General features: G+C 36.6%; 1 pseudogene; it reads right to left on the bottom strand.

Annotated features, from left to right (window-relative positions):
* Positions 1 to 9,357: 9,357 nt before the first annotated feature.
* LOC126076471 (40S ribosomal protein S3a-like) lies at positions 9,358 to 10,142 on the bottom strand (annotated as a pseudogene).
* Between the last annotated feature and the right edge of the window lie 272 nt (positions 10,143 to 10,414).

Here is a 10,414-nt window from a genome sequence, read left to right as displayed (position 1 = left end):
GGACAAATCTGTCTTGGAAGAAGTACAGCCAGAATGCTTCTTAGAAAGGAGGATGGCAAGACTTCACCTCACATACTTTGGACATGTTATAAGAAGGATCAGTCCCTGAAGAAGGATATCATGGTTGGTAAAGTAGAGGGCCAGTGAAAAAGAGGAAGACCTTCAAGAAGATGGATTGTCACAGTGGCTTTACCAATGGGCTCAAATATAGCAATGATTATGAGGATGATACAGGACTGTATAGTATTTCATTCTTTTGTACATAGGGTCACTATGAGTCAGAACTGACTCGCTGGCAACTAACAATAATAACAACAACATAGCAGATGTGGTTGGTTGTCTATCCCAAAAGCCATTACCAACTCCCATTTTCTATTTTCCACTTTCACTATAGAGACTGGAAAGGTTCAACACTAAAATTTCTCCTTCTTCCTTTGTCAAAATTTCATTAATCCCTAAAGAGAATTCTGAGACAAAGATTTGGGTGTGAATAGTTAATGGAAGTTACCCCAGAAAAGAACTGAGGGGGGAGTGAGACAGCAAAACCAGGAAATCTAATAAAGGGTGTGTTAATGAGCAATTATTACCTTGGGTGAGGCCCTGGATGGTACAAATAGGTTAATGTACTGAGCTGCTAATCAAACGGTTGGAGGTTTGAGTCCACCCAGAGGTGTCTTGGAACAAAGGATTGGTAATCTGCTTCTCCAAAATTAGCCACTGAAAACCCTACAGAACACAGTTCTACTCTGACATGCATGGGGTAGCCATGAGTCGGAATTGATTCGATGGCTCCTTGTACCACTGTGGGCAACAAGGGTTTTAAACACTGTGGAGATTCTCTGAGAGACTTTGTAGGCTACCTCTCAGAATTATTCACTGAGAGGAGAAGAAGCTGGGATAATTATACACCTTCTCTCATTGTTACCAGTTCCAATTTTCTTCTGTGTAAAATGGGCAGCTGGACTTGACTACCTCATGAGTAACTGGAGATGACAAAGCTGGAATAGTCTGAATAATATCATGTTAAAATATGTGCCTGTACTGTTTGGCAAATTTATCCTTACAGTAGAAAGAGCCCAGATTGGATCAGGACACCTGTGTTTTACCTCACCCTGGCTTTGCCGCTAGTTGGTAGCTATATGGAATAATCTCTCTGGCTGGGCCTTAGCTTTTGTCATCTGAGAAGTGATGAGCTGAAGTTATTGGTGAAACTAACTGTTTCTCCAGTTCTAAATTCTATGATTCTTTGATGAAATATATTTTTATTAGGTTTAGAAGAATTCCACTCTTTTCTTTCTCAGGCCCTAAAACATTCAATGCCCATTTATCTTTTTTCATTAACTAGAAGGTGGAATACCGTTCCAATCTGTAAAATGAATGAACTAGCATGGCTAAAACAAAGCTCCACAGAAATCAAATTATCTATTAAAGTAACTGGACAGAGTTTACAGAAAATTTAATGATAGTCTATATACTATAAGCAGTGTTACCCCAAGGCTTGAAAACAAGTTACTCAATGTTTAATACTGAGTTTTAAAGAGAATAACACCATGCGTAAGTAATAAAACTACACTCCCAAGCAAATCAGATCCTCAAAAAAATCTCATGATCAAAATTGGCTCCTAGACTATCACATTATCGATTCCAGATGTTAATCATGAAAACAGAAGATAAAGAAATTATGCAGAGAAAATCACCATTTTAAACAGGAGGAAGTTAACTTATGAAATTCGGGAGCCTGTGTAAGCCTGGAGAGCCAATAAATCTTCTGTAACACATTAAAATGTTTTTCTGTTAGCAGTCATAGTTTATACAGTCAAAATCTCTTTTACAGGATGAAATTCATGATTTTTTAGATAAAAGTCTCAGACTGCTGGAAGTTAGTAGCCAAAAAAAAAAAAAAAGTAACATCTTGAGAGATTTCTGGGACCTTCTCATTTTATTTTTTATCAAATGAGATTAGAGCCTCACCTATATTCTCTAGTTATATCACTAAATTCTGCCTTTCTCTCATAATCCAAATCCATGTTTCACATCACAGTTTCGCTAACAGCTTTATCTGGCTATTACTTTAAAAAAAAAAAAAAATTTTTTTTTTTTTTAAACCACAAATTTAGTATGCCTAAACTTAATTTTTCCCCTAAAAGTTCTTTTCTCCTGCTGATTTCTTTTGTATTAAAGAAAGCATTCTTTGTATACCAAAGGGACTTAAAAGCCACAACACAAACAGACATATGTACACCAGTGTTCATTGCAGCACTATTCACAATAGTTAAAAGGTGGAAACAACCTAAATGTCCATCAACAGATAAATGAATAAAGAAAATGTGGTATATACCTAACCTCTCTCCTACAGACTTGGTGCTATATTATCCAGTGACCCATTCAATATGGGCCCAGCACTGGCCAGCCTGGAGCCTACAATCCAGATGGAATGAATTGTACTCATATCTCAGTTCCTTCTGGCATGAGCCAGAAGGTATCTTCCTTGGCCCCAGAGATACCGTGGTCGGGAAAAAGAGTGAACCCTGCCAGAGAACCCACTCCTGGGCCAGAGCCGGCACTGCGGGCCCAGCCCTTCTTTCCATAACACACTAGTATTGCATTCATCCTCTAATTCAGCTAGACCTACCTGAGGGCAACATACCACCCATTCTGGCCTACCGGCCTGCCTGCCCATTGCAGGACTAGCTCAGGTAACTACCACGCACATCAGAGATCCAGGATGGATACTTGGGGGTCACCCTGGGGTTGGCTTCCCTGTACTTCAGAAGAGAAGTGGTATACTTTAGTGGAAGGGCTAAGGAGCACTGGGTACTGACTCCTTGCAGTTTGAGTTCCTTCTGGTAACAGAAGCAATCTAAAAGGTGGTGTCTGTGATCCAAACCCACCCACTGCCTTCAATTTTGTGTGTGTATTCTTGCTAGAGTCGTGTTACTGACAGGATGACACTACAAAGAAATTGTGTTTTATTCAACTTTGCCTTGATAATTATTGTAAACACCTTTTGCATTTTTTTTTTTTATTCACAAACTAAATACATCAGGAAATTGTGTATTTATTTAAAAATTGAAAAAAAAAAAAAAAGAAATTAAGTCCTGATACAAGCTATAACATGGATGGAGCTTGAAGACATTATGCTGAGTGAAATAAGTCAGTCACAAAAGGACAAATATTGTATGGCCTCACTTATAGAAAAAGACAAGAACAGGCAAATGTGCAGAGACCAAAGTTTATTAGAGGCTACTGGGGGTGAGAGGGAGGAGAACAGGAGAACGAGGGATAGGGTTTGCTTATGGAGCGCTGATTTTCTGTTTATGGTGATGGAATGTTTGCATTAATGGTTACAGTTGCACAGCTGATTAATTAATGTAATTGCTATCAATAAATTATACACCTATAAAAAGTTGAATTGGCAAATATTGTATGATATATGTTTATATCTACAACAAAAACAAAAAGAGCAGCTGCTGAGGCTTCATATAAACAATCTAACACCTCATGGGATTTGATTTCTTGGTTTGGAGGTTTAGGGTCATGGTTTCATGGGGCATCCCAGTTAATTGGCCTAATACTACTTTTAGTACTTCTGTTTTACCTCCTGGTTCATTACATAGTGCCTGGGGCCTTAAAAACTTGCAAACAGCCATTTAAGATACAAAAATTGCTCTCTATCCATCTGGAGCAACAGAGGAGGAAGAGCCAGGAATAGGAGGAGGAAAGGGAATATGCGGCTAATTTCCTCCATGAGCAACTGCCTCCTTTGTCATGAGACCGGAAGAATTAGATGGTGCCCAGCTATCACTAATGAATATTTTGATCAAAGATTCGATACAAGAATTCTGATCTAAAGAAGAGAAATGTGGAATAGAATTTTGAATTCTTATGGAATCCAGATTTCCTGAAGCCTTTTAGGCTGGATGAACCCCTGAAACTATTTCCCTGAAATAATCTTTAAACCTTAAACTAAAAATATCCCTCAAAACCTTCTTTAAACCAAAAATTAGTTCACTTAATTAGTAAAGAATGCCTTCCTTGGGCATTGCGCTCTTTTATAGGACTATCTATATGAAATCAAATTGACAACAGCAACTCTAAATGTTACATAAGAAGCCTAGGGTACAATGAGTTCATGGAAATGGGGGAGGAACAATTTGGAAAAGGCGAGTGAAAATGGTTGTACAACTTGAAGAATGTAATCCATGTCACTGAATTGTACATGGAGAAATTGTTGAATTGGTATATGTTCTGCTGTGTATATTTTCAACAACAACAAAAATTAACTATTAAAAGAAAAAAAATCTTCTGTGATTTAATCATTTCTCCCTTCTTTAAGTAGTTTCTCCACGCCACAAATATTTCAATGTCTACAAGGGGGCAGACATATTGGTAGCAGCCAAGACAGATTCACAGACATGGAATGAAGTAGGACAAGTTTCCTTTAGAATGGACTCCATGTTACTTCTAATAAATACCAGCGTGCACTTAAAATTCTGAACGTCCAATTATAACTTAATATTTGAATGTTCAAAGCAAAATTTCTCAATATTTAAATCATATCAGCTAATATTTACTGGGTACATAAATATCCTTGGCATAGTGTTGAGCTTCATAGCACAGGTGAAAAATTAAAACACAGAAAAATTAGATGATAGGGAGAAAAAGCACAATATGTATTTGTCAGGTTTAAATATAAAATAGGATGCCAATCAGGCAGTATCATGTTTCAAAATTTTAAATATTTTCAGTAAAACAAGTGGTGCATACATCGTTTGAATAGAACAATTGGTATATACATCGTTTGAGTAGAACAATAGAAATGAATAGAGCAATAGAACAAATGCTATTTCATTTAGAAAACAACTTACAAAACAGAATGAATGTGCTTCCCCTTTCTGTCTCTAAACCTAGGGAAAGTTCTGGCTTTGAAATGTAAATTCTGGACAAATATTCAATAATTCTAAAGATCTCTCAGTAAAATTAAAAGGAAATATTGTTTCCTTAACTAAAAATTCCTCCTGACTTCCACACAATAAGAAATATGGCTGGACTAATCTATTTATTATAAATAATTATGTAAATATATTTTTTAATAGAGTTCATATAAAGTTCAGCCTACTTTCCAATCCTACTGTACCCCATGTTTGAAATACTCCACACCCCTTATCTTTGTTGAGAAATAGCAACAGAGGAGTCAAACTGTCACTACAAAGATTCCCTACAGTGTTGTTTTAACTTTACTGCACTCGATAGAAGTCTTTTAAATCAACAACCAAAAATCCGTTGCTGTTAAGTTACTTCTAACTCATAGTAACCCTATAGGACCTAGTAGAGCTGCCCCATAGGGCTTCCAAGGAGTGGCTGGTAGATTTGAACTGCTGACCTCTTGGTTAGCAGCCAAGCTCTTAACCACTGCACCACCAGGGCTCCAAATCAACAGCAGTGCCAAATGAATCAATTCATTTCCTGGGTGTAATATTTTAAAGTACACATGTAGGCCTGAAGTATCCTTCCCTTCGGCCACTAGGAAATGATTCCAGGATAGACCACATGGCTCTAAGTCAACAGGGAAAGGAGGTAGAAGGCTTGAGAAAGGTTGTTGTCAGTTGCTGTCCAGTGGATTCCAACTCATGGCGACCCATGTGTAGAGTAGAAATGCTCCATAGCAGATTCCCAGGCCTCTCTTCCCAGGCATCTGGGTGGATTCAAACCCCAACTTTTTGGCTAGTAGTTGAGTGCTTAACAGTTTGTACGACCAGAGATAATGAGCTGGAGTTTTTTGTTTTGTTTTGCTGCCTCCCCTTCAGGTACCCAGTTCTCCTCTGCTCTCAGAAATCTCCACTGGATATGCATTTGAAGCTTCTCCCACCTATATTTCCACATCTCTTTCCTTTCCCCCAAAGGGATAAATTATTCAACTGGAAGGCTACATTTCAGGATCATAACTGCACTTACCTGAAAGGCTTACCACAGATCTCTCTGCATTAAAGTGTTAGGAAGTAGAACAGTTAATAACAAAGTCGTACTTAATTTCTCATTTCTTGGCATTCCTAAGCTCCCTCAGGAAACTTACCAGAAAGAAGGATAGTTATCAAGGCATACTCTTTTGCCTATTTTATAGAAAAATGAGCTGATGTAAAAAGAGCAAATTTTCACAGTTAACCGTTTTATAGAAAAATAACCTGATGTAGAGAATGAATTTTTCAAAATTAACCCGTTGGCATTGAGTTCATTCTGACTCATGATGACTCATATGTGTCAGACTATAACTGTGCTCCAAAGAGTTTTCAATGGCTATTTTTTTAGAAGTAGGTCACCAGACCTTTCTTCCAAGACATCTCTGGGTAGACTCAAAGTTTGAGTCCAAAGTTTGAGTCTCAAATCTCCAACCACTTTGAGAGCATTAACGGCTTGCACCATCCAAGGACTCCTTTTCAAGGTTAAATAGCCAGTAAATGGTAAACTCAGGTGCTGTCTAACTTTAAAACTGAGGTTCTTCACCTCTGTCAAGAACGAAATGTTAGAAACCTTTAAAAGAATATCAGTTATAAGGGGGTAAAAAGGATAAGGGTTTTGTAGAGGCAGGGAATTCATGGATCCTCAAAATTACATCATGTGCATAGCTAAAACTTAAGGCAGCATGTTGATCCCAAAACTACTTAAGATAGACTTTGCTACAACGGACCCCCCACAGATGTATTCTTATGTTACATACTAACTCATGCTGGCCACTGTAAATCAAAGGAAATTCTCCTTGCAAGTCATTCAGAAATCCCATGTGATTTTAAACTCCAGGGGCCTTTAACATTTTAGGCAACTTCAAGGATATCACCTTATATTTCAAAGGAGGAATAAACCTTCCCTGGCCTGCTCCCACTGCTCGGTGGCTCCATGCATGTGCTCCAAAGGTCTCCTCAACTGAGTTAGGTCCAGTTGCCCTTCAAAGAAACCTCACTTGAACATCCCATGAGAGGCATTTAAGTATGGAACATTTTATTTTCCTAGATAACCTTTAAAATCCCTGCTAGCCCAGGGATTCTGAGAGTCTATGGGGAATATTTGTAACGATTTGTTAGGGCTTGAAGAGATCCAATATATATTATTGCACATTCCTTCTCAAGTTGTGCACTAATTAGGGTTGATAGTAAGGTACAGGATGCCTAGGTAATTTGAATTTCAAGTAAATAATGAGTAATTTTTACTCTATGTCCCAAATATTGCAAGGTGCATACTTATACCAAAAAAAAAAAAAAAAATTTGAAATTTAAATTTACCTTGGCATGCTGTATTTTTATTTGCTACATCTGGTAACCATAGTAATTGAAAAATACAACTACAGAGTAAGTCAAAAGGAGAGTAAAATACCACATTTGTTATTTAAAATAATAAAAAGGACATTGACAAATTAATTATAATTACCAGATAATTTTGACTTTAATTTTTATATGAATACTACAATTCATAATCATAAAAACTGATTTCAAAAGTGTTGGCTCTTCCAGTTGGCATAGTTCAATGATTATTTTACTCAGAACTGGTGGAGGTTAATGGTAGATAGCACTTTTTTTACTTATAAAAATAATTATTTCAAAAATGGAAATTGTATAAGAAAATAAAGAAAAAAATTATCGTAGATAATTTTAACATATATTAAGGAAACATTATTAACATGTCAGTGTATTTTCCTACAGTTTGTGTATCTGTGTATGTGTGCATATGTGTGTGTATGAGTCTACATTGACACAGAATAGAATATAGATACACCTATAGATACTACTATACAAAGCTGGAAACCCTGGTGGCATAGTGGTTAAGTGCTACGGCTGCTAACCAAAAGGTCAACAGTTTGAATCCGCAGGTGCTACTTGGAAACTCTATGGGGGCAGTTCTACTCTGTCCTGTAGGATTGCTATGAGTTGGAATCTACTCAACGACAGTGGGTTTGGTTTGGTTTTTGTTATACAAAGCCGGGGATTGATGCCCTATTCTCTCTGCTTTCATTTTTGATTCCTTAATACACATCAGTGACTGGCATGTAAACATTAATTTTTTTTTCCAAAGTAGCTGTACCATTGTTCATTCCCACCAGCAATGAATATGAGATTCTATTGTTCTGCATCCTTGTCAACATTTAGTATTGTCAGGTTTTTAGATTTTGACCAGTCTAATTTTTAATAGATGTGGAGTTGTATCTCATTGTTGTTTTAATTTGCCATTCCTTGAATATTATATTGAGCATTTATTCATATGCTTATTTGCCATCCATATAACTTCTTTGGCGAGGTATCTATTTGGATCCTTTGCCTGTTTTTTGAATTGTTTGTTTTTCTTATCATTGAGTTTAAGAGTTCATTGTATGTTTTAGATACAAGTCCTTTACCAAAGATATGTTTTGTGAATATGTTTTCCCAGTCTGAGGCTTGTCTTTTCATTTTACTTACAGTTTCTTTGGAAGATAAGAAGTTTTAAATTTTAATAAGTCTAATTTATAATTTTTTTTCTTTCATGAACCTTGCTTTTGGTGTTGTATCTAAAAATTCATCACTAAGCCCAATGTTACCTAGATTTTCTCCTAAGTTATCTTCTAGAATGGTATCTATCAGTGTTTAGCTTTTTTTTTTTTGCGTATGGACACCCAATTGTTCTAGCAATATGTCTCACCATATGCTCCCGCAATGCTCTTTTAGGTGTTTATCTAATTGAACCGAAAACTTATGAAACCTGCACTTGAATATTTATGCCAGTTTTATTAAAAATCACCCAGAGCTGGAAGAAACCAAGTTGTCCTTCAGTAGGTAAATGAATACACAAACTGTGGTACATCCATGCAATGTTGTTTTTCAGCAATGAAAAAAAAAAAAGAAATCAGCATTCAAACCATAAAAAGACACAGATAAATCTTAAATACATATTGCAAAGTAAAAGAAATCAGTCTGAAAAGCTTACATGACTTTCTGGAAAAAGCGAAACTATAGATACAGCAAAAACATCAGTTGTTGCCAGGAGTTTAGGGATGCTGGTGGTAGGGATGAATAGATGAAACAAAAGGAAATTAATGGCCGTTAAACTATCCAGTGTGATACTGTAATGGTGGATACATGTCATTATACATTTGTCAAACCTGTAGAACTGTACAACGTAAACAGGGAACTTTAATGTAAACTATAGGCTTTGATTCATTTATTATAACAAACGTTCCACACTAAAGCAAGGTGTTAATAAAAAAAAAAAAAACCTTGATAACATGAGTAAAAGTATGTGGATCTGAGGCGCAGCATATGGGAACCCCTGTACTATTGCTTAATTTTTCCTTTTCTTTCTTTCTTTTCTACAAATAAGACCTTAGATTTGTCATCATTAAAGCTCTAAATTGTAAACAGATTTGTGAACTGTTGGTTCATATCCATTAGCTTGTTCAACTTTAGTATCTGGCTCACATTCAGTAGCTTTTCCAGAACTATTACCTTCGCCATGAAGCTCCATGAATTTTCTCAATTCAAACTTGGGCTTCTTCAGCAATTTTAGTTTTCTAACGAACACATCATGGACCAGATTGGCGATCCTTTTCTAGGTCTTTCGCAATGCCGTCTGGAATCAATTTATTGACCATTTCTTCCAAATCATTTGTCTGCACTGCTCAGGTCATGATTTCTGTCATCTTCCTCTGAATTTGGGGAACCTATTGGTGCTGAGCATAAGAGGTTCTCTGAATCTGATTGTTGCACTTTTTAGTAAAACTAACACAAAAAAGATGAGGCAAATAACCATCCTTAGCCTTGATATCAACATGAGCTTCATGTTGATAGTTTTTGACCATGGAACACATTTTGTCACAGGTAAGATCCATGCCATGGAAGATGCTCATGCAGTTTTTGGCCTGAATGTCCTCAGTAATTAGTTTGAATTTTCTATATGCAAATTCATCTTTCTGGAATTCAGCAAGGCTCACTTCCAAAACATGACTTTGAGGCTATTAGATACAATTTTTTTCCCTTGATTTCTTGTGGCTAGTTGTGTTTTCCCAGTATTTATTATATTGAACATAGCTGATGCTTTCACATCATACAAATGTTTCTTAGCAAATGACTCAACCACTTTCTTCTTGGCTCCTTTTTTCCAGTTTTTGTAAGGCGCTTGTCCTTGCTGACCACCGTGGTGCTGCCTCAGATATCCAAAAGGGTGGAAGTACAGCTCTGCAAGAATTTAGGCTTTAAGAGTGCTTCATTTTTCTGTAAAACTAAAACTGTTCTGGAAAAATTTAGTCTTTGGTCTTGCACCTACCATAGCCTTGAAACTGTAATTGGGGGAAAAGTCCCTATGGAATTTCTCATGGTGTTAGTGAGAACATAGACTAAATATAGACTATCATACCAGATTAAGGATAGACCACATTTTCAAATGAGATAATTATTAT

Source organism: Elephas maximus, chromosome 4 (assembly GCF_024166365.1).
Source record: "Elephas maximus indicus isolate mEleMax1 chromosome 4, mEleMax1 primary haplotype, whole genome shotgun sequence".
Lineage (NCBI taxonomy): Eukaryota > Metazoa > Chordata > Mammalia > Proboscidea > Elephantidae > Elephas > Elephas maximus.
Note: the sequence above shows the minus strand (reverse complement) of the source record. Positions and strands in the feature narration are given on the sequence as shown.